At 37.3% G+C, this 25,984-nt stretch overlaps 1 long non-coding RNA gene across 1 annotated transcript in view; it reads left to right on the forward strand.

Annotated features, from left to right (window-relative positions):
• Positions 1-25,485, forward strand: part of LOC120534940 — a 90,952-nt gene extending 65,467 nt beyond the window's left edge. The window contains exons 6-7 of the long non-coding RNA XR_005634813.1: positions 24,138-24,204; positions 25,402-25,485. This is a non-coding gene — a long non-coding RNA (uncharacterized LOC120534940). The remainder of the gene's footprint in view (positions 1-24,137; positions 24,205-25,401) is intronic.
• The last annotated feature ends 499 nt before the right edge of the window (positions 25,486-25,984 follow it).

Consider the following 25,984-nt stretch of genomic DNA (forward strand, 5'->3'; position numbering starts at 1 on the left):
CATCTTTTCATTCACCTACAGTCGTATACACAATGAAGTGAGCAGTCTTTAAAAAACGAGTTTTCGGTTACAACACATGACCGCGTGCACCATAGCAAACTGTTTTACACGCTACATACAGCAATTCGCATCCGCAACAAACATGTGTCTTCTTAGATGCTCCTGCACTTTGTACACACCCCCCTCCCACCTCGCTGCTACCGTGGTCGGGTATCTTGGTGGATTGTATTGAGAAAGGCAGCCAAAAATGCACAGAGCAATGAAAAATCAACGTGAGTCATAGGTGCATCTGGACTTAACAAAGACGACAACGATTCGAGTGACGAGTTGGAGGTGGGCACATGAGCAGGCAGTGCATACTGGACGAGAAATCGGCAGACTTGCATGACGGAGGGCGCGAGTGGACGTCCTTCTCCTCTCCTCCCATTCCACCCTCTGCGCCTGAGCACCGCATTGTGTGTTGGTTTGTTCCGTGCATTGTTACAATGTTGCTTTTCTTGCTGATTTATTACTTTACCGATTTTTCAAATGTTAATTTTCTCCCTGTGTTTAAAAATTATTAAAGAACCGGCCTGATTATGCGGCGTATGGTACGCTGCGGGTTGGCTAGTAGTACATATTAGTATGGAATTGCAGAGCCTAGACAAAAATGATATAGTGCCGATATAGACTAATAGAGAAACAACTAAAATGTTGCTGCGAAAAAGCTACATAATAAACAAATAATGAGTTTTTAGTAGTTTTTAAAATTGTTCTACAGCATTAGCCTGACAAATTTCTATTGGTAAAGTATTCCAGATTTTATGTACATAACAGCACAAATCCGCCTCACCACTTCTTTTTAGGTTGACTCCTAGAATTATAAGCAGACCTTCATTTGAAGATCTGAGGTTACAACTTGGAAAGTGAGTGGACAGACTTTCCAAAATATAGGATGGAGCGAGATTATTTAAGGCTTTGTAAACTATTAGTAGTATTTTAATGTCGATTCTAAATGGCACGGGTAACCAATGTAACAACACTAAAACTGGTGAAATGTGGTCAGATTTTTTTTTCTAGTTAACTAACTATATCCAACTGATGTCTTTTTTAGGTAGTCCTTTTAGGAGAGCAATACAGTAATCTAGTCGACTGAAAACAAAAGTGTGAACTAATTTTTCAGCATCTTGTAAAGTTATGAGAGGTCTAACTTTAGCTATATTCCTTAATAGTTAAATGAATGCAGTGCTAATAATCTGATTAACATATGATTTAAAATTTATGTCAGAGTCAATAGTTAATTCTTTACCTCCGTCTTGACTTTTAAGCCTATGGGATCAAGCTTATTTCTAATACCCTCATTATATCCATTTTTGCCAATAGCTAAAATTTCTTTTTCTACTTATTTATTTTGAGAAAGTTACTTCTCATCCATTCAGAAATACAAGTAAGACACATGGATCAGAGAGCCAAGAGCATTAGGGCCATCAGGCGCTCTCGATAAATACACCTGTTAAGCTGTTGTGGTACTATACTTTGTACATATCAGGTTTTCTGGTGACATTTAGCTGGGCTGACAGGAGTGTGGGTAGTGCTGTCGTGTGCCCTGTAATGGACTAAAGCATTGTGCTCAGAGATAGCCTCTGCCTCCGTGTGACCGTGAATTGGATTAAGCAGGTTTGACAATGTGCAGCATGTTAGTATATATCCCAAGAATGTGTATGCCAGGGTAATTAGTAACTGTAAATAAATTTGTGTATGTACAGTATGTGAATGTGCCCTGTGATGGACTGGTACCCTGTTCAGGGTTTATTTCCACTTTGGACTCAGTAATGCTTTGATAGGCTTTGCCTTTCTGTGACCCTGACCTGGATAAGAGAAAATGGATAAATTGTCAGTTAAGAGATAACCAATGAGAGTGCTCATATCTCCTGTCTTAGTTACATAAAGTGCAATAAACCTAACATTCATATTTTCCAGTGTGATTCAGAAATCAGCAATTTATTGTACCACTAGCAAAATACCCGTGCTTCGCAGCGGAGAAGTAGTGTGTTAAAGAAGTTATGAAAAAGAAAAGGAAACATTTTAAAAATAATGTAACATGATTGTCAATGTAATTGTTTTGTGACTGTTATGAGTGTTGCTGTCATCAAGGATTTGATTATCATTATTTCTTTCAGTCAGGTTCGTATTTGGAGGATGTGTTGTGTTCAAGTTACATTCCATGTTTGTGTAGTCTACCTCTGACCATCTCATCTTCGTTGTCAACCGTTGTAAAGATAACAGGTTTCATTTATTGAATAACTACCCAATAACTACCCAAATCGGTACTCGTGAATCTAAGATGTTTAACAGGCATTCCCAGTGTTAAGTTGTGGATTTTCCTGCGAATATTTAGCGGCAGTGTGTGTATCAACGTAATTTAAACTTAAGCTTTACACCTTGCTTTCCTATTGATATGTCTACAAAGGCTTGTTCAACGTCAGAGGGTTGTTCCTTTCCTACTGCATCAATAAGCAGCTTGTCTTCATCTTTATCTGAGACATCACACACTGCATGCACAGGTTTACCTTTCCCAGTCCTGCAAAGTCAGTTCACGTGAGCCGCTCGGAGTACATGCATCGAAGGTTCTCAGCTGTACTTGTGCTGTCTCGTGTGATCTTGCGATGTCCACGGCTTTATTTAATGTTAGCTCAGACCCAGCACTTAAAAGTTTCTCTCGCACTTTTGCTGAGTTTGTGCCAAACACTATTCTATTCCTGACCATCTCATCTTCGTTTGCATAAGCACAGTCCTTCACCAGAAATTTTAACTCCTTTACAGCAATTTTAACTCCGTTACAAAGTGATCAAAAGTCTCGTTTATACCCTGCGTCTTCTTATTAAACTTGTATCTCGCGAATATCGTATTTGTCGTAGGCATGACAAACGCCAGCGGCAGCGTGTCTATGAACGTAATTTAAACTTAAGGTTTACACCGTGCTTTGTTTCCGCAGTAGCTGCAGTTATGAATAGCTTGTATGAGTCACTCACTTCATATTCTTTTGCTACCTTCTCAATTGTGTAATGCGTTTTTTGTTCAATGCTCTTTGGAGCTCTTGCTTGTTCTCTGCGTACTGCGTTCACTGTCAGTTCACGTGAGCCGCTCGGAGTACATGCATCGAAGGTTCTCAGCTGTGCTTGTGCTATCTTGTTCAATCTTGCGATGTCCACGGCTTTATTTAATGTTAACTAAGACCCGGCACTTAAAATTTTCTCTCGCACTTTCGCTGAGTTTGTGCCAAACACTAGTCTATCCCTGACCATCTCATCTTCGTTTGCGTAAGCACAGTCCTTCACCTGCGAATATTTAGCGGCAGCGTGTCTATTGGATTGCTGCTGACAGACAGCCTTATATGGGCAGGCACTCAATTACGTGGGAGGCGTGACGATGAGGGACACAACTCCACCTCACACGGCGACCGAGCTGCAGGATATGGCCGTATATATATTAGTAAGTAGGTTCCAGTTTTGACCGTTACGCGTAGAATTTCCAAGTGAAACCTAGCTAACCTAAGTAAGCTGTAAGGAATGAGCCTGCCAAATTACAGCCTTCTACCTACACGAGAAGTTGGAGAATTAGTGATGTGTCAGTGAGTCAGTCAGTGAGTCAGTCAGTCAGTCAGTGAGGGCTTTGCCTTTTATCTGTATAGATTACAAGACAGAATATGGTAGCTAACAGATGTTATTGGACATGGCCTTCTTAACAAGGTAAGCTGAGAAGGAAGAAACTACAGTATTGCTCTTGTGGAGATGAAGGTTTGGTACAAGCTACCTGCCAGCATATTATTTAAAAATAACCAGCAGCAATTGCAAATCTGGTCCCAAAATAATAGAATTCTTTGGAAACTTTGAAGTGAAAAAGTTAAACACCACACTGTGTTTTCAAACCACTGGCATGCACTGCACCAAAGTATTTAGTATCATGACTTGCACCACTCACTCTTACAGCCTTGAATTGAGACACTTCTTTTTCTGTATTGTTTGCTGGTGGACCATCTAAGTAGAATACAACCAATGAGGATACAGTGTTAAAGGTCAAGTATCTTTTATTAGCTGTTCGACTTTGGCTTTTAAGTTTCAACAACTCAAGGAAAGGTCATAGGCTTCAAACAGAGAAAGTAGGGAGCCATAAAAGTGCAGCCAGTTCAATATGTATCCAGTGACTGAAGCCAGAAACAAATATGACGTATGAAAAAAAAGAGAACCCCCCCTTAAGAGTTTTAAATGATTATGAGTATTTACTACTGCATTTTGTGGCACATTTTATTAAATAGAGCTGGATGTTGGTGCATTGGTTTAACACTGTGACTTAATGGTTGCAGAAAACACAGATTCAAATCCTGGCCTAGTCACTATTTGTGAATTTTGCATGTTTCCTCTTTTCTGAATGTGCTTTCCTCTGAGCCCTCTCACATAGCAAAGGTATGTGTGTTAGGTTAAATGATAATTCTACCTTGGTCAGATGTAAGCAAGTGTGTTATCCTATACTTGAATTAAGTTGCTTTGAAAATGAATTTGATCTATAGATGTTTCTGTTAATTGTTGATTTCAGTCCAATATTTATTCATTCACTTTATAGATCCACTTAGTCAATTACCAGAATAAACTCTGCACCACTATACTTCTATCTGAGCTGTTACATGAAATCAGTTTGTTCTCATGTAGAGACTTTTCTAGCAGATGGGCATATTGCTAAAAAATGTAAAAATGCGCAGTAAGATGTAAAATACCTTGCGGTATATACATACAAATATATACATATATTGATTTTAATACATGCAATTGTTAATAATATTTTTCATTTTTTCAATATTCAAGATGGGTGCCAGACGTAGCAGTTCTAGATTGCCATCAGGACATTTTAAATCCAAAAGATGACACACTACATCAAGTTAGTTAAGCCTGATGTAGACTTAGGTTACAATCTTTATTTTATAATATGCCTTTCTGTGTTGAACTCTGATAGCATGACCTGTTACATGTACAGATACATAGCACACCTGTATTTTTTACATTAAGAGCACAAGAAGGATAATTGACTTGCTTGGGGTCATACTATGGTTCAGAAGTGTGTGCTAAACCTGCAGCCAGTGTGTCCTTTAAGTGTTTTAGTTCATGATGTACCTCTCTGCTAACTAGATCTCTCCATAACATCAAAGAAATGCTTGATTATATGCAGATTTAATAATTTTAGGATTGGTTATTATTGTCTACTATTCATTGAAAATATTACAATAGTCATAAATACAGGTGGTGTGAAAAACTATTTGCCCCCTTCCTGATTTTTTATTCTTTTGCATGTTTGTCACACAAAATGTTTCTGATCATCAAACACATTTAACCATTAGTCAAATATAACACAAGTAAACACAAAATGCAGTTTTTATATGATGGTTTTTATTATTTAGGGAGAAAAAAAAATCCAAACCTACATGGCCCTGTGTGAAAAAGTAATTGCCCCCTTGTTAAAAAATAACCTAACTGTGGTGTATCACACCTGAGTTCAATTTCCGTAGCCACCCCCAGGCCTGATTACTGCCACACCTGTTTCAATCAAGAAATCACTTAAATAGGAGCTGCCTGACACAGAGAAGTAGACCAAAAGCACCTCAAAAGCTAGACATCATGCCAAGATCCAAAGAAATTCAGGAACAAATGAGAACCGAAGTAATTGAGATCTATCAGTCTGGTAAAGTTTATAAAGCCATTTCTAAAGCTTTGGGACTCCAGCGAACCACAGTGAGAGCCATTATCCACAAATGGCAAAAACATGGAACAGTGGTGAACCTTTCCAGGAGTGGCCGGCCGGCCGACCAAAATTACCCCAAGAGTGCAGAGACGACTCATCCGAGAGGTCACAAAAGACCCCGGGACAACGTCTAAAGAACTGCAGGCCTCACTTGCCTCAATTAAGCTCAGTGTTCACGACTCCACCATAAGAAAGAGACTGGGCAAAAACGGCCTGCATGGCAGATTTCCAAGACGCAAACCACTGTTAAGCAAAAGAACATTAGGGCTCGTCTCAATTTTGCTAAGAAACATCTCAATGATTGCCAAGACTTTTGGGAAAATACCTTGTGGACTGATGAGACAAAAGTTGAACTTTTTGGAAGGCAAATGTCCCGTTACATCTGGCGTAAAAGGAACACAGCATTTCAGAAAAAGAACATTAGGGCTCGTCTCAATTTTGCTAAGAAACATCTCAATGATTGCCAAGACTTTTGGGAAAATACCTTGTGGACTGATGAGACAAAAGTTGAACTTTTTGGAAGGCAAATGTCCCGTTACATCTGGCGTAAAAGGAACACAGCATTTCAGAAAAAGAACATCATACCAACAGTAAAATATGGTGGTGTTAGTGTGATGGTCTGGGGTTGTTTTGCTGCTTCAGGGCCTGGAAGGCTTGCTGTGATAGATGGAACCATGAATTCTACTGTCTACCAAAAAATCCTGAAGGAGAATGTCCGGCCATCTGTTCGTCAACTCAAGCTGAAGCGATCTTGGGTGCTGCAACAGGACAATGACCCAAAACACACCAGCAAATCCACCTCTGAATGGCTGAAGAAAAACAAAATGAAGACTTTGGAGTGGCCTAGTCAAAGTCCTGACCTGAATCCAATTGAGATGCTATGGCATGACCTTAAAAAGGCGGTTCATGCTAGAAAACCCTCAAATAAAGCTGAATTACAACAATTCTGCAAAGATGAGAGGGCCAAAATTCCTCCATAGCGCTATAAAAGACTCATTGCAAGTTATCGCAAACGCTTGATTGCAGTTATTGCTGCTAAGGGTGGCCCAACCAGTTATTAGGTTCAGGGGGCAATTACTTTTTCACACAGGGCCATGTAGGTTTGGATTTTTTTTCTCCCTAAATAATAATAACCATCATTTAAAAACTGCATTTTGTGTTTACTTGTGTTATATTTGACTAATGGTTAAATGTGTTTGATGATCAGAAACATTTTGTGTGACAAACATGCAAAAGAATAAGAAATCAGGAAGGGGGCAAATAGTTTTTCACACCACTGTACATCATCACATTTCACATAGATGAAACATGAAAGCTTGATGTATATTCTACAATTATATTAAATATTAATAAATGATATTAAGACCTCAATCAATATATAATACTGTGTTCTATTTAGTGGCAGTGATACAAATCAAAGCTAATTAAGAGTGGTGACAGCTTTGGAACAGTTATGAAGAAGACTTTTAAAACAGTGGAAAAATGCAAAATAAAGCAGCTGGTTTAAAGTTTTTGGAAAGGAGCTTAACGCTTGGACAAGAGCATAGGTCCACCATTGAAGGGGTGAAATAAATCAGGAGCTTGATGGCTTTCAGACTTACTAAGTAGCACATAACGCAAGCTGTGAAATGAGCGCAATTAAAAAGCCAGGGCTGCCGGGGCTGCCAGAAAGGTAAACACACTTTGATTTATCCTTTGCAAGCCGATCCGAGCTGCTCACCCCAGGCACAGGCCAGACACCCAAGTAAAGTGATTCTAAGATGACCAGGAAGAAACTTCAAAAGACAAATGATGTAAGGGGAATTGCATGGCTGTAACTTTAGGGTTTCTTGTCATGACAGCTGTAGTAACGTTTCCCGGCTGAGACGCCAGAGCTCGGCCCCCGCTGTCAGCGCAGCTATCAGCTTTCATGGATCATCTATTATCTACTGAATCTGTCATTACTGGGGACCTTTCTTCAAGGGGCAAAAAAAAAACATACAACTTGTGCAAACAGATGTGGTTCACATCAAGAAAAAAAATAATAAAAACAAAACTGTAGCATCCTCTTATCACGCTGCGGGCAAAGAGTACGGGCGTAAGTGGCTGTGAACCCGAGTGGAAATCTCACTCCAGAGAGGAGCAGAAGCCTTTGTTTATTTGGACAGATGCGCAGATTCATCTCTGAACTTCTGTCAGTGATCAAAGAAACTGATGATGTAGAACAGATTCATGGGCCATGTCTTATCAGCCCTTGCTTTCCCTGTCATCCATCATCCCAACTTGGAGAGTGATGATCGCACCCTAAACATGTTAAATTAATCACTGCTAGCCCTGCCTCACCAGGTGTCTAGCCTCCAGAAACAGAGGCCATCTTATCCTCAGCCTGCAGAAAACACAGAGCACTGTAGCTGTATAGGAGGGGCATTTAAAATAAACATGTCAGCTTGAAATCAAACTCAGCCATACATAAGAGGTGGAGTGATAGTCAATTTTGCTTCAAGAAACACACTAATTAAGACATGAAGCTTAAATTTTGCACCAAACACTCAAACAAGGAACTGTAAACAGTTTAAACTTCATTTAAGGGCCACTGCAAATTAGAGTTAGCTGAGCCACAAGCATCACACACCAACTGAAACAAAAAAGGGCTGTGAAGATATTTGCCCATAATAATACCCCAAAGGAAGCATTTATAAATGTATGTTTTCTTTCTTTCTTTCTTTCTTTCTTTCTTTCTTTCTTTCTTTCTTTCTTTCTTTCTTTCTTATAAGAGATCATTTTTGTTCATTTGTCTTCACTGACACAACAGGGAGACAAAGGGAATATAGGCAATGCGAGCCATTTTGCAGTAATCCAGATCTTCCCAAAAAAGCTGCTGTTTACAACATTACCCCTAGTAGCATAGCCATGGAGAAATTTAGCATAAACGTCTATGACACTTCAGTTTCCAAAAGAGCATAGAGGGTTTTTTGTGCTGTTTTATACTGGGATACCATTGACCATTACTTTATTTTTCATCTACGTTATTTCATTTAATTCGTAGCATACTCTACAAAAATCTAGCGCATTGACAGCAACAGTTTTATTTTTCAAGCTATGGAAAAAAATACTGGTCCCTACATTGTCATTTATTTTAATTGAGACATTTTCCAAAACTTTGATAGCAACACATGTCCATATGTAAATTCCTCAAAGGCCATCACCTAAGATAATATGAAAAAAATTTGCACTCGCAGCAACAGACATATATGAAAACAGACTCATTTACAAAATAACTCATTGACAATCACTCACAAGTAAAGCATAAGTATACAATCATTGATGCCAGGACACATACACAAATGGACATGCAAATGTAAGCATTCATTTAATGCCATAAAGTGATGAATGAAATAATTAGTGTAAAATTGAATTTGCAGTGAATTTCAGTGTTTTGTTTTAACGAATTGCACTTTACTTCCAGTGAAATTCATACTATTTACAGGAAAGGCATCTAGTTCCTGTTGGAAATGTTTTCATGTATTAATTCTGCATGCGTCTGCCTATCATTTATTATTTAAAAAAGATATCTTCCTGGCTTGCACCAAATTTTTGATGGCATAGACCCCAGCTTCTCAACATCCATGCTCTGGAAAAGCATGAAAGTGGATGGATGGATGGATGAATAAAGATCTCTAGTGGAAAAAGAATCACTAGAAGTTTGTATATTCTCAGCTAGGATAAGGCTGTTGCTACTAACTAGGGTAGTGGTTTCCAACAGCAACTGTCTGTGTAGTGTGTCTTCCTGTAGATTTCTTTTAATGTACTTTTTGTCTGCGAAGATGTGAATGAAATGAATAATAGAATTGGTTTTACTGATGAATTACAGGGTATATACATTATACAGCTGCAGAAAAGAACACAAATAAATATGGAAGTATGAACAAGGCATTTTTGAGCAGTATTATTTGTGAGTTTAGCGCATTTTACAGTTTGCAGTTGTGAAATCACCTGTAAAACTAATTTTAATTTAGCTCATCACTAATTACAAGCCATAATGTATTATACAATCCTCAGACATGTTTCAACTTAACCCAATGCAGGGTGCAGAGGAAACTGAGTATATCTTCAGCACTGGGTTCAAAGCAAAAAACAACGCTGGACAAGGCTCCAGAGCCCACTCATACTTGAGCCAATTTGGAATATCCTTTTAGTTTAACTTGTATATCTTTGGTGATGCAGGATGAAAACTGCAATTCCTGGAAAAAAACCCACACAGAATAAACATGCAAGCTCCCTGCGGACAGTCGACCAGATACCGTATCCGTAAGTCTTTAATCCTTGTGCTATCTGGCCCTACTACAAATGCCAAAACACTAATACCTGCTATTTCACCACTTTTATTATTGAAACAGAGAATTAGACTATGGCAAGCATAAAGTTTATACTTGTAAAAACAAAATTTGAAGGCATCCACAAAATCAAACATACTTACGGTGACATGTTCTGTCATACATTGTCTCTATATTAACAGTTTGTCTGGGGATGCTACCACAAAAGAGTTTTACTTTGACCAAATATCAAAACTTGCACACATAGAATTGACATTTATAAAGAGACAAAGATATACAGTAGTATACATATAGAATGTATGAACATATATAAAATGAAACATGAACAAAGAAAGGGATCGGATGCATAAATGTTCAAATGCAGTATAGGGTGGTCCAGATCTAATTAAGCAACTTTTAATGCAATCCAGGAAAACAATACAAGACAAAAGAATTGTTAGAAATATCTTGTAATAAACGAAAATGAACTTATATTGAATTAATTCACTGATTTTCCATGTAATGTCCCACTTGTCCTCCATTCAGTTGGATACGTGAGCGTAATGAAAATTGCATAATTAGATCTGGACCACCCTGTACATTAATACATACCAACACATAGTTACACTCAATTTTAGTTTTAGTTTTACTCTGCTTTGTCTTATTACAACAAAGTGGGCAATTTAAAAAGAGACTTTTAATAGGAGGCATTTTGCTTGTGGCTCTCATAGTAGAGGATCTCATCACAATGAGTTGTTTCACCTTTGCATGCTATTACCCAAGGGTCAGTTTGGCTTTCCAGGCCAAGGGGTCAGAACCAAGAAAGCTGCTTGCCCACCTGCTAAAGGCACAGGAAGGACATGGAATAAAATAAAGCTTGTTTTATCACGAAGGACTACATCCCAGCTTAGTCTCCTTTATTCAAATACACAAGTGGTGCCAATGCTTTTGAGCAGTTGTTCATAAAGACTAGAGACAAGCAGCATAGTTAATGACCTGGTTAGCATCCTTAAAACAATAATTGGTGTGAAAATCAATAAAGCAAAGTATGTGAGCTACGGTTTAAACCTAAATAAGAATGTTTTATTCAGATTAATGTTCTCCTTCTGTTTCAAAGGTTTGCATTTAGCAAATTGCCCATAAAAATTAAATTATCACAGCAACTAAATGTGACCATTATCCGGTAAATATAACAATTTTTAAAACAATAATTTTCATCTGAGCAGTAAGATAACAACCAGATCAAAAGTTTCCAATATGGCGCCTAATGATATCTAGTTAGTACTTTTAAACTTCCAATTCCTTTCATACCAGTGAAGCTGAATCCTAACTTTCTGGGTCTGGTTTTCATTGCCAATGTGTAGTCCATCTGCATCTGCCTCCCACATGCTTATTATCTTGATAGCATTGGACTTATCCTCCATCCTTCACTTTGACAGTTACAAGCTTTAAAGGTGGCTCAAAAATCATTTTTCCAGGATAATCCCAAAAAACACAGTCACCAAGTGTTTGCCAACAAACAACTTGCCCCCAAATTAGGTCTGGTTTTCCAGATCCTGTTATCTGTGATCTAGAAAAAGTTTGCTTAATTTTAATGGCAACCATCATGGATGGAAATTGTGGAATGCTTTTTTCTCAGAACCTTTGCCTAACTCCTATTGAATTCCCATTTGCTCACAATTATATTTCCCCCAGCATGTCCAGGATCTACTTCAGGGTTTTCTTTCAGTGGGTTTGTGCTTATAATACCCCCATGTGGGGCACCCAAGTAACATCCAGACTACCGGGCAACCACCATACCTGGCTCTTCTCAATTTGACAAAGCAGCAGTTCTATTTTAACATCCTCACATATAACATGAGCTTTTCAAATTATTGCAGGAACCAGATTTTGTAGCTTGTGCCAGAAAAGTTATTTTCTTACCTGCTATTCCTAACCATAGCTGATAGTGTGAATGGATGGTAAATTGATAAGTTCAGTTGAGAACTTTAACTTTTTCACAATGTCCCTGTAGTAGATCTCCCAAACTGCTACCGACAGCCTGATGCATTGGTTAGTATTATAATCATTAATCATGAACAAGACTCCAAGGTACTTGAATCCTTCCACTTGGGGCAGCTCCTCACTGGCATTTCAAAAAGTAATTCTGATATTTCTCCAAAATATCAGCATAAATTTGCTTTGTTTTTTAACATCACTGGATGCAGTTTTGGAGTGACAGCTCAATTACTGGTCTTTTTAGAAAACAGGTAATGTTTAGGCTGTGCAGTGATTGACAGATACTGATTCATATGTGATTATTTCCACCATTATCAACTCATTTAAGTTTTCTTTTAGAAAAGGAAGACTAAAAATAGTCCAATGATTACAAAATCATGATAAAATTCTAAATATTTGTTAGAAGACCATAAAATACAGCAATCACATTAAATAATGTGTCTAGTTAAGCAAGGGATTAATTTGCTGCAATTATCTGTTTTGTAAACAGACTATAATGAAAACTGGCAGGCAGTGTAACTTTCTAGAACAGTGTGTACCAATATGTGACTTAGCATACTGTGATCACATATACAAACCAGCTGTTAAGTAACCAGACACAGCAATGCTTAACCAGTAAATAAGAGTAACACAGTGCATAGCAAAATATCTAAATCTAGTTGGGTAGAAATAACACTTGTCAAATCAAACCATGGGGCAATATAAGTGCATAAGCCTAAATAAATGCTCAAACCAGCGTCCAGGGCCTAATCTAATGGTCAACTATGTGGCCGCCCAAGTAACAAGGTCAGTGGAGATAACAAATATGAACAAAGCAACAGAATGCTAAGGGGTCAGCTCTGTCACCTCCACTGAGACCATCAAGTGAATGATTGTTAAGACAATTCCCATTATAATTGCAGAATTTACTGTATGTGTACATTAGTCTGAAATGATAATGCAAATTATAGCTTTCTTGCCATAAACCAATCATTGAAGGAGCACAAGTCCCTCACATGGTACCTTCAAGCCTACATTTACTTACTCACTCTCATAGAGCCAGTTTAGAGTTAGAAGTTACCTGTATGTGCACATCATTGAGATGTGAAAAAAACAATGGAGAAAACAACAGTAGGCAAAAGTATAAACTCCATTCAGTGAGTGTCCAAAATGGGGTTCAAATCCGGGACTCTGAAGTAGTAAGAACATAGTACTAACCACTGTACCATCATATCTTTCCTGCTGTACACTATTATTAAAATATTGAATGAATATATTATGTGACCACATACGAGGCAAAAAATTTTCACCACACTTGGGGTGTATTTTGTCTAGCCCAGCAACCTAACCTGTGATAAATACCTACAAAAACCAATGTCTAAACTTAGAGACAGGAATTAGTTCCTGATACAAAATTGACTTTTGACGATTAATTTTCTTAATAAACTACAGTAGTTCAGGAAGCATCAGCTCTAGGATTTGGAAGATGACCAGTCTAAGCACAATAATGCATTCCAAAACAAGAACTGCAGAGGACTAATCCTTGTATGAATGGGTGTGATAAGCTAGTTAAGTTGCTCTGTTCCAAATGGTTGTCATACATCTTTCTGTTTAATAAATTTGTCTTTCCTAGTGCACAATCATGGGAGCTTGATCCAGTGCCAGTAGATGCATAATAGGGACTGGACCTAAGTACATAGTACACTCACATACACTTTTAATCCATTACATTTGCAATCCATTTGGACTGGGGAGTGAAAGCTGAAGTCTACAGATGAAACCCATTCAAAAAGGGAGAGAATATGAAAACCCAGAAGATGATCCATTGAGAAGTGAACCTGACGATTGAAGTACTTGTTGCTGTGTCATCACTTAGTATGTTATAACGAGTATATGTGAAATACTCTAGTTTCTAAATTGGCACTCATTATAGCATACACAAAGAAAATAAGGGGTTTGATAAATAGAGATCATTCAGTTTATGGAGCTTGTTTAGTTAGCTAGTAGCCAAGTTGTCTCAATATATCATTCAGATACATTTTTAGAATTGTCAAGGTTTCCACTTCAAGTGAATGAATGGTAGCTGCTGCCTGGCTTCTTCCTTACATAAAGCTTTTCTTAATTTCCACTAGTGTCCTCAGATATGTGTATCACTATTTAATGGAAGGAATTCTGATGCTTACCATTAAAAATTTTGAAGATGTGTGTCCCCCACTCTGTCTTCTCTTCTCATACATGAAACAGCTTCATTTCTTTAGCTTAACTTGCTATTCAATCCAGGGATCTATTTGACTGCTCTTCTCTTTACATATTCTGGGTCAGCTTTATGTTTTTTATAGCGGTATGTCCACAAATAAACACAGAATTACAGATGCAGTCTCACTAGTACATTAATAAGGCTTCAATATCAAATAACATTTAGAAATGGCTTTTTGCAGGATATTGTTGCCTCTTTTTTATTTACAATTTTCCTGTGTGTAGGGCATTGCATTTATCTACATTAAACTGGGTTTTCCTATTTTAAGGATTGTACAGGTCTGTCTGAATATTGCCTCTTCAGCTTTTGCAGATCCTGCAATTTTAGGGTTATCTTCAGATTAAAAAAGTTCACACTTCATTATTATGTGTGTTCACATATAATGTACAAAGCACCTGTTGCAATAGAACATGTCTGTCAGCCTGCCTCGCACTCTGTCCACCTGTCTGTCTATATGAAACAACCCAGCACCCCCCCCCACCAATGGACCACTAATGTTGAAATGTGACACATTTATTCTTCAAAGAAATATGTCAAGACTGTCCAATTTTCATTGAGATACCTTGAACAGGTCACCCTGTAAAGTTTAAAAATTTTGAAATCTCCCATTAAAAAGCATTGGCTAATTTGCAAACTTGTCTGTCCTAAAGCAGTGAAATGTTCCCAGTGACTTCAATTACAAATTAGTTTAGTTTTTCAATTTTACCTTGACAGCGGTTACATTAACTTGCATATTTTGTATACTTTACTCTTTTTCACCTCTGATAGTCACAGACTGTGTACATGGGTAGGAAGTTACTGCCACTTGAAGCTTGCATGCACCTCAGATGGCATTTCTCCATCGGCAAATCGAGATAGCACGGGGAAATCTATATACTGTATCACCAAGTTGCTTCTGCTTCATGAAACCTTCCCGTCACAAAGGGAATTTCAACACAAATGTATTTATTTATTTGTAGTGCGAAGTCAAGCAAAACTACACCTTTTATTGGCTGACTAAGAAGATTAAAATAAGCAAGCTTTCGAGGCTACTCAGGCCCCTTCTTCAGGCAAGATGTAATGTTTATTTATTTTTTAGGTTATGTTAATTGGCCCTTGCAAATAATAAATGTTAATATGATGTGTGTGTGTGTTAATTTGTGTATGTGAGTGAGAATGATCCCTGTGATGGACTACAATCCTATCCAGGCCTTTTTGCACAGTCCCAGTGGGATAACGTCTGTCACACACAACCCTGAAATGGATTGAGAATGGATGTATTACTTCAGTACTGGTATAGAACATTTACCTCACAAACCAAATATAGGCCTTATTCAAAATAAAAAATAAAGCACCCACTAATTTAAAAAGAAGCAATGTTGCTTGATTTATCCTGGCATGAGAGTCACTGGGCAGGTTCCCTGTGATCTCAAAGGACACGTCATTGACAAAGCAAACTTTAGCACCTAATCAGTACTTGGTATAGCTGTTCTTGTAAGTACATTCTTACTGTTAGCCAACAAATCTTTTATTGGCTTACTACCCATTTTCACCACTGACATTGTATTGTCTATTTTGCTATTGCGTTATAGTCAGTTGTCCTTGCTTAGCTTTTATTGAAACATAACTGTGTTAAAAACACTGTACACCTAAACCATAGTAATCTGTGCTTATATCTAATCATGCACAAAGACTAGAGGATATATAATAATAATAATAATAATAATAATAATAATAATAATAATAATAATAATAATAATATTAAATAATAGGTTATAAATAATAAACTTAATTATAGACATAAAGCAGGCCAAAATCAAAGCAGACACTGAATTCAGTGTTTACCCTAACTAGGACCAGCAACAAAGTCCAAAATATCAAAATGAATGTCTTTTTTTAAAACAGAAATTAAACAGGAATGACAGAAAGGAAAGCAGAGAAGACAAACAAAGCACCATCAGGTGCATTCAGTCTGGTTTTCAGGCGCTGATACTTATATCTCTGGTGGGGTACCCTTTCCTTCTTTTATAGCCACTGGCATTTCTAACCTCTCCACCTAACTGTATTTTGGCTTTCACCTTTAACTCGTCTAGCCACAGGCAACCTATAGACTCAATTCTGGTAATCAATGCTGGGACATTCAGCACCCTCTGGTTGAGCATAATGTGCCAGAGCAGGATATAAATGGCCTCTGGTGAAATTTCTTCAAGACTCTCATATGTAGTTTCACTGGCCTCCCAACAGAACTCCATGCCCTTATTCTCTTTCTTGAATGGAAATTTAAAATTTGTTTAGTTGACTACCTTTTTTAATAGACAGCAGGGTCTCGGTTGTTATACCAGGGGGTATGGTGCACCTCCAGCACTTTATTAGTAGTATTCTTTGAAGTCTCCCTGCCTGTGGTGTCCTGGGGTATTATAGTTTTGGTTCTAGTCACAATGGCATGGCATTATATCCACAAGTAACTGTGCCCACTTTCAATGATATGCAGGAGTGCCCTTTCACTCTATCTTGTTCTCTCTGTCTCTGTTTCTTAGGTCTGATAGGTCCTAATCCCTGACCTGTGTAATCCAGGTGCCATTTTTCATTTGCAAACTTTCTCTTCCTGGCGGGAGAAAGCCCTTATTCTAGGCTTTGAAACAAATGCTTAACCAACAGACTCAGAAATGTTTTCCTTAACATGAGTAAGAAAATACTTTGCATTAACTTTTCTTAGATGTAGAAAAGTAATGTAAACTCTGCTGAACCTAAACAAAAAATACATTTTCATAATTGTCTGATTTAACTATTTACAAAAAACAGAGCTTATCCTAATTAAACACTTAAACTAAGAAAGCGTAAGCCAATTTATAACATTAGCAACAGTCTAAATCTAACCAGATACAAATATCAGATTCAAAACTTAACCAGGCAGAAAAATCAGGCTGAACTGACACAGCAGCTATTTTTGAAATGTAACTAGTCAAAGACATAAATGATCAAATTTAATCCAAGAAAATGGTTCTTTAAATTAATAAGCTTAAGAAACTGTTGTTTAAAAATTTTTGTTTTTTGACTTGTTCTTTTATTTTCTTCCACGTTGCATCTTCTATCCACTGCATTCATTTCTTTCAACCTTATATTATCTAATCTGTCCTTTGCTGTGTACCACAACCTTCTCTTGGGGTTTACAGCAGCTTTCTTCTCTCTCTTGGAATGTCTATTGTAAATGCTCTTCTGGTCACATATTCTGCCTCTTGTCTGTCTTGTTTTATGGCCAAACCAACACAGTTTTCATTCACATTAATTCTTGGAGATTTTCATGATATTGTATATTTTCTCACTTTGTGGAGCCTAGTAAACTCTGCTGACCAATTTATCACCCTCATCATGGTGCAAATGTCCAGAATGCTGCTCAAAACTTAGAAGACCACATCTGACCAGACCTCTTTATGTGCAAAGACAGCAAAGCATTAATAGTTCCTAATAGATGGTCAGCAAAGTGTGCAATACTGTGTAAACCATTCCATTTAGCATTAGGTATACTTTACGCCTTGGGTAGAAATAAATATTCATTGTATCCTATCTGGAATTTTTTTTGTATCTGACATTGTCACCCATCTCAGATTGAGAAGTTTTCTGAGTTGCATTCATTGCCTTCTAGTTAGATTATAGTAGTTTCTCTACAATGATCTGACAGCAAACAAAAAGACGAACACACTTGTACTTGTCCAGAATACTGTTAGTAGTCTTTACAGGCATAATGTCATAAGCACATAATGTCTCAGCTGGCTTCTAGTTTATTTTAGGATCAGGTTTAAGACACTGTCTCACTTTCAAATGCTTAAAATCAACATGTATTTTTTTTGATTAAATGATGTCAGAATGTAATGTTATCCTATATTTCACGTAAAAAGTACTTTTTAAAATATAAACAGCTCATACATTAGACATTGCTTTTATACAATATCTTCTCCTTTCCAATTTGGGGTTGTGTGGCCTTGTACCCTTTCATACAGCCTTAAGCACAAGGCAGGAACGAACCTAGACAGGATGCCAGTCCATAGCAAGGCTCGTTTAAGCACACAAATCCAAATCTTCTGGTAAAAAGCCAAGTTTATATCCCATTTAACCTAACACCCATGATGTTGTCATGAGAGTAAAATGAAAATATCTGGGTATAGCCGTCCACAGACATTGGGAGAACATTTAAACTCTACACAGAAAATGATTAGGCCCCTTTAAAATCAAATTTGGGGCTATTGGGCAGCAACACTAGCCACTACACTACAGTTCAGCTAAAATATTAATTGAACGAATACAGTACACACACTGTTAAAAATATTATTTCTTTATTTAATTGAGATATTCATAATGCTAAAGTCACTAATATTAACCATACACATGAATAATAAAAGACTAGCAAAATACCCGCGCTTCGTGGCGGCGAAGTACTGCCTTAAAATTTTTATTAAGAAGAAAATTAAACCTTTTTAAACTGAGGGAAAATATACCAATAATTATTTGTTAAGGATCTCTTTGTATAACACATTGTCAGTTCGGCCCTCAGCTGTGCGCTGAGCTTACTCTTGAGCATGCAACGTACAGTTGGCCATGTGAACAGTAATCTTGTTTCAAATCTCACAGCTTGGATTGCTGCTGTCATAATCGGTTTGAGTTTCATGGTCTGTTTCAATTACGACAGTATTTGCAGGACTTGTGTTGAAGTGACATTCGGCATCTGTCAAGCGTTGTAAGTATACAACCGGTTTCATTGATAACTTCACATCCAGCTTTTGAGAGTTTAAACATTCATAAACATCAAAGTGTCCACTACTGAAATTGTCACCTGTGAATCTAAGATGTCTAAGAGGCATAGGCGGTTGTCGAAAGGTGTAAAATATTTGGCCATTTTGGTACACTTGAAAGCGACAACCGAACAATTCAGCGGCAGCCATCAACTCACATGCAGAACCATAGGTGAAGGGCTTAAGCATTTCACTCTTCTAGTGCTCCTGTGTAGTATAATTATCTCCTGTACCGTCATCAGTCCACACCTTGAACCTGTCCCAGTCATTCAATACATAAGACACAATGTTCCTCTGGATATCAAGAGTGAGCCTGATATGGCCGTGCAATATGTAACAAAGAGAATGGAAAAGGTAGGTGCCATTTCCGGGCATGGAAACCACTCGGTAAGTGGTAGTTCTTTGATCGATGGTGATCACCTCGATAGACATGTTAATGGGGGTACGGTTGTAATGATAAAGGAAATGGGTACCTGAACAATGTAAAGTAAGTCTAAAATACCTACACAATAACTATACTCGTAAGCCGTGGATTAAATAAAAAGGCTGTAGTTATCAGCAGGGAGACGTGAATCCCGTGGCGAAGCAAGGAAGGGAATGTAGAAACTGGAGCGACGGACGGCCTTATATAGGCAGGCAGCCAACAACGTGGGAGGCGTTGGGATGGGGGACCCAATGCCGCCTCACACGGTGACCGAGCTGCAGGCTATGGACATATATATGTACATAACTAGGATTCAGTTAGCGTTGGGAACCCGCGTACCAAATTTCTTGAAGATGGGCCCATAAGTAACAAAGACCGTTGAAAGGTTCAATATGGCGGCCGACAGTGGCATCATACCACCAAAATAAGTACGTACATTGGTTTCGGTTAGCGCAGGGAAGCCACCTACCAAATTTCGTGAAGATGGGGCTATTAATAAGAAAGTTCAACATGGCAAACGTTGTCAACCGTTATGACGGTTACACGTAGAATTTCGAAATGAAACCTGCTTAACTTTTGTAAGTAAGCTGTAAGGGATGAGCCTGCCAAATTTCAGCCTTCTACCTACACGGGAAGTTGGAGAATTAGTGACGTTGGAAAGTTCAATATGATGGCTGACAGTGGTGTCATATTACCAAAATAAGTACGTACATTGGTTTCGGTTAGTGCAGGGAAGCCGCCTACCAAATTTCGTGAAGATGGGTCCATAAACAAGAAAGTTCAACATGGCGGACATTGTTGACCGTTATGACCTTTACACGTAGAATTTCGAAATTAAACCTGCTTAACTTTTGTAAGTAAACTGTAAGGAATGAGCCTGCCAAATTTCAGCCTACTACCTACACGGGAAGTTGGAGAATTAGTGACGTTGGAAAGTTCAATATGGCGGCCGACAGTGGCGTCAAAACATCGAAAAAAGTACGTACATCAGTTTCGGTTAGTGCAGAGAAGCCGCCTACCAAATTTCATGAAGATGGGGCCATAAATAAGAAAGTTCAACATAGCGGATGTTGTCGACCGTTATCGACCGTTATGACCGTTACGTGTAGAATTTCGAAATGAAACCTGCTTAACTTTTGTAAGTAAGCTGTAAGGAATGAACCTGCCAAATTTCAGCCTTCTACCTACACGGGAAGTTGGAGAATTACTGATGAGTGAGTGAGTGAGTGAGTGAGTCAGTGAGGGCTTTACCTTCTATTAGTATAGATAACTTACTGTTAAAAAAGACAAATGCTGGTTCTTTTCAATGCATATATTTAGAAGATTCAAATTAATCATTAACAAGTTTTGTAATTGGCATTCATATTTGGTTAGATATAGATTGTAGCCGATATTTTAAATTGGCTTAGATTTTTCTTGCCTGTATTTAGTTAGGATAGGCACTATTTTTTGTATATAGTTAAATCATGTAATTATTAAAATTAACACACAAAAAGGGTAACAAAATCCTAAACCCAGTGTATGTACACACATAAATTACTGTGTACAATAAGTATGAAGGTTAAGGTTTCTTATCTAGCATAAAAGGTACAATAGGCTCTTAGAGAAAAATACCGTTTAAAACAGATACGCACAGAGCAATAAGAAGCACTGTTCTGAAATTACAATCTGTCCTTCATTGGTATAATTCAATCAATGATTTAAATAGTGCCTTTAATATTGATCTTTTATCAAATATAAAAATTTGATTACAGTCCAGTACACTTGAAAAACTTAATAAATGAAAAACGTAATGTTTAAACCTCAGACAGAAATAGAGGGATTTTTGGTCCTTGTCTGATATACAGAACTGAAGTGTATACACTTATTTCTTAGTCAAGAAGGTCCTGTTTATCACAGATTTTTATTGACTAAGAAATAAGTGTATACACTTCAGTTCTGTATATCAGACAAGGACCAAAAATCCCTCTATTTCTGTCTGAGGTTTAAACATTACGTTTTTCATTTATTAACTTTAAAGAAAAATCATGTAGATGCTAAGTAACACCTATTATTCTGCGTTAGCAATACATTATGGAGAAAGACAGTGCTTCTGTTTTCTCCTGAATTAGTACTAATACTGGAATTTTAAAGTGGGTGGTTCTCTTATGTGGAGTTCCACCTCTCCTGCAATCCATTAAATGGGCAGGCAGGTTTTTATCTGTTGAAGCGCCATGACGGCATTCCTTTAGCATATTCATGACAAATATAGAGTCATTTCACAGGTGTATTAAAATATTACTTACCCCCTTTAGAAAAAGCCATGTCACCAATTCCAGTGGTGAACAGCGATGCATGAAAATTGAGGAGAAAAATATGTAGAAAAATAAGCATACATCAGAGAAGAGGTCGAGAACCTAATTTCACACTGACATTCGGGTAATTTAGCTTTGAAAATGTTTGTCAATTCTCAATTCATTTGAAAAAGCATAGCTCAAAAAAAGGCTGCCGTCTGAATATGAGATAACTCGCCCGAATTCCAATATTTATAGCACACTTTGCAAATACATTACCCCTGTCACAATGAAATAAGTGACATACTTACATGCTGTGTGGATTTGGTCCAAAGGTATAAGCACCAGGGAGGGGAGATAAGAAGAGAAGTAATTAGTACATTAATCTTTTTTATGATATCATTTTTCAGACATATATGATCGTAATGTAAATTAGAAAGAAAGGAGGGTTCATGGAAAATAGAATTAATTTTGAAGAGGTCAATCGCCCTACAATAACTGCATTACAAGCAAGGTGTAATTTATGGCAACATTTGTTCATTTTTTTTTTTCCAGTGAACAGCTGATTATGATGCTTGGTCTCCCTTCTATCAGTTGAAAGTCAGCTTGTGAGATAACATTCTGTGTCTTAATGAATTTCATTTGCCTCACAAAAAAAGAAAGCCTCCAATGAATTCAACAAGAGCTGCAACAGCCGTTAATGGCATTCTATGGATTATTGATTTTTGATTTAGTTTCTGCTCAGCAGAAGCCCATTTTAAAGGCACCATTACCTCCATAACGATTAGAGACAAAAAGTTAATTATGTAATTATAAAGCCAATAACAGACTTGTCTGGTTTACTTTGCTTTAGCCAGTTTAAACATTATCTCTTGTGCGCACATCATAAGCGGCGGAATGTGAGGAGAAAGATTAACGCCTTGAAAGCAGATGCGAAATTTAATTCTCCAGGCCATCGCTGTCTGGGAAACCATTAAGTAATCACAACATTCTCCCTCTATTAAATTCACGGCTGCCACTTTGCACACAAAAGGTGGGAGGAAAAAGGGCCCGGCGAAGCTTTCCATTTTTATTGAGTGAAATGCTGGTCCTTGCCCCAGGCACTCCAGAATAAACTGTTTAATAGCACGCCTCAATCTATTTGGAAATGAAAAGTTTTCAGGGAAAAATAAATAAATAATAAATAAATAAACAGGCACTGTGATGCGGTCACTTAGATAAGAGCAGGCACGTAGGGGCGTTCACCTTGAAGGAGTTGTGCTCGAAAACAGGGCTCAGGAAAAATGGGCAATTATTGTTTCAGCCCACTGGGAATAAGGCTGGCAAGGGCAATCGATGCCTCATCCACATGGACAGTCATGGTGACAGGGACACAGCACTGCTGTTGACCCATAAATGTACTAAAATACTTACAAACCAAAACATACACACATACATATTTATAAAATATATATACACAGACTAAAATGCCCTCAGATAGACTCCACATACAACATTATCAGAATATAATCTACCATAAGCGATGCGTTTTTTCTTTTCTACATCCTAACAGAAAAGCAGAAACCAGCCCTGGATGGGACACTAGTTCATCATTGGGCATACACTTGCTTTTTTTCACATTGATCCAAATGCTGCCAGTCATACAGCTTGGCTTTGAAGAAACCACTACAAAAATCTGCAAAATGTCTACAAAGTCTAAAAAGAAGCAATCCAGTCCAGGGGTCATGGCAAACTCAGAATCAAACATAATCCAATTTGCCATTCTGCCACTCAATGTAAATGCATACTATAGGCAAATATACACTGTATACTTTATTCACAACTGTATATCAAATCAGCAAACAAAATTTGATGAAATTGGAACATACAAGCAGACATACTGCTAAATGGTCGTAAGTACACTACTGTCCATTGACAAATACATTTTAAAACAAATAATTGCAATCATTAGGATACTCCATATGCTCAAAATCAGGTATATAAAAAATAATCTATCTCTCCACAAATACACATACATAAAAAGATTTAAACAAAGAACGGAATTTTTAATGGCAAACATTCATTCATCCCAACATAACTTGCCATTTCTTATTTGCATAATAAATATACAAAATATCATAGAGTTGAGATCTGGACGTCCAAAAAGTGCTACTTTTAACTCTACTACTTGATAAGTTGTTTCATGTATCTACAACGTAAAGAAATAATTCCTAACATTTGTGATGAATTTACTAACAGCTGACTTCTACAGTACCTGTGCCTCTGTGTTCTTGTTGAAGAACTGATCCTAATTTGTCAGCTGGCATCTGCTTTCCTCATTACTTTCATAATTTCATAATTACATTTTTAAAATTTAAAGATTCATCTCTTCCTTTATAGCTCTGACCCTGTTGCCCTGAAATCAGTTTAGGAGCTCATCTATGGAAATTCTTCAATGAAATGAAAGGTACTAAAAGGACACATATTATTTCTGATGTTCACACACTAATATGTTATATAATTTATGTTATATTTCAGCTAGAATTTGTTCCCTGACTTAATTATACTTTTATACTCTATTTCTATTGTTTTTAAATTATTATTATTCTTTGTTATTATGCCTCTTTGTTAGTAACACTTTGTTTATACATTCTTTAGCATTTATGTATTGCATATTTATGTTTGCCTATGTTCCTTGCTTTCTGTGATTGAAACCCTAGAAGGCAGGCCCTCCATTACAGTATATTACTGCTTCAGTTCTAATACTTTAGGCTGGTAACAGATGTCCCAGAGGTTCTCTGTTATTGTTGTAGAGTTCATTTCAGCTGGGTTGTGTTGTTATTGAAATTGTCTGATTGTTGTGTATTCTTGCTTTGTTTTTGAACTCTGAATCTAAATTATAATTTGGACTTGTTAGCCTTGGGTTGTTCTTTTATGAAAACCCTTTCACATCATTCTAATAAATTCCTTATTTATAAAGATACTTTTTTTTGTCCGGTTCTGGCAAATGTTTTTAGTTATTATCTGTCTTAGGTGGGATTTTTTTGGGCATTTAAAATATTTTGAACCTTTTAAAACCCAAATCCCACTATGTGTCTACCAGTTCATGTCCTGTATTTTCTGTTTATGCTTCTTTTTATGCCTTTTCTGTTTATTTTAAAATGCTTTATGTTTATACTAGTTATTTATTTTATAGTCATGATATTTCAGTTTTGTGTAATTATGTTGGTATGTGGTATGTTCCCTATTGTTCTCCTTGTGGTTTGTGGGTGATTCCATCTCAATGTAGGCACAGCCCCAAGACCTCTAAAGACTGTGGAGACAGGCAGTTCAATGGATAAACTGTTAAAGTTAGGTGTTGGCAAGTGCTCTCTGTGCTCTTGTTATTGATTGTTTTGAATTACTGGAATTTGACCTTTTTTGTTCTGATTTTTTACCTTTCTATCATGTTATGTATTGGAGCACTGTTTCCTTCTGATTTGTCTATTTTTAGTCAAGATTATCTGTGCTTTTGGTGCTTTTTTGAGGTCTTGTTTCTTAATAGTATTTTTGAAAAGTAAATCTTTTTATTTATAAAGATTCTTTGTTTGCTCTTTAGTAACAAGCCAAAGGTTTACCCATCAACTTATATGGTTTTTTTTTTGATATTTTTAAATTATTATAGTTGTTTTGCCAACTCCTCATTTTGGGCCTGCTACAGTTGAAGCAAGCATGTTGCACGGAGGCCTGGCTGACGTTAAGATTACTTCTACAGACTAGGTAGGTTTCTGGCCCGGAGGCCTGACCATAGTTTGCTCTGCAGGAAACCCCAGATCATGACACCATTTTAGGCTTGTGCAGACCTTGAAGCTTGCTTTTTGAGTTTGCTGCCAGGCTTTCTGAGGTGAGGCCTATTCCTGTGGAGTCCTGGTCGGTGCTTCTTATATTTAGAGACCAGTTTACCTTTTTGTAAGGTTTTTGCTGAAGTATCACAACAGTTTAAGCATAGCCCGTCTTCAGATCTGCTCCTTATAGAACACTATATTACTCAACTTATGTTGTTAGCCCTTTTAGTTGCTTCTTTATACTGTCTGACAGTTAACAATGACTTTTTCTCAAAAGCATTCTTTTTAGCTCCAGACCCTACATGGAGGTATGAGGGTTAGTTCAAAATAAATATCCCTTTTCAGTATTTACTGAGTATCATTTCATTGCATCATTTCATTAGCATATCCTTCATGAACAAAAATCAATTCTTTTAACATAAT

Source organism: Polypterus senegalus, chromosome 9 (assembly GCF_016835505.1).
Source record: "Polypterus senegalus isolate Bchr_013 chromosome 9, ASM1683550v1, whole genome shotgun sequence".
NCBI lineage: Eukaryota > Metazoa > Chordata > Cladistia > Polypteriformes > Polypteridae > Polypterus > Polypterus senegalus.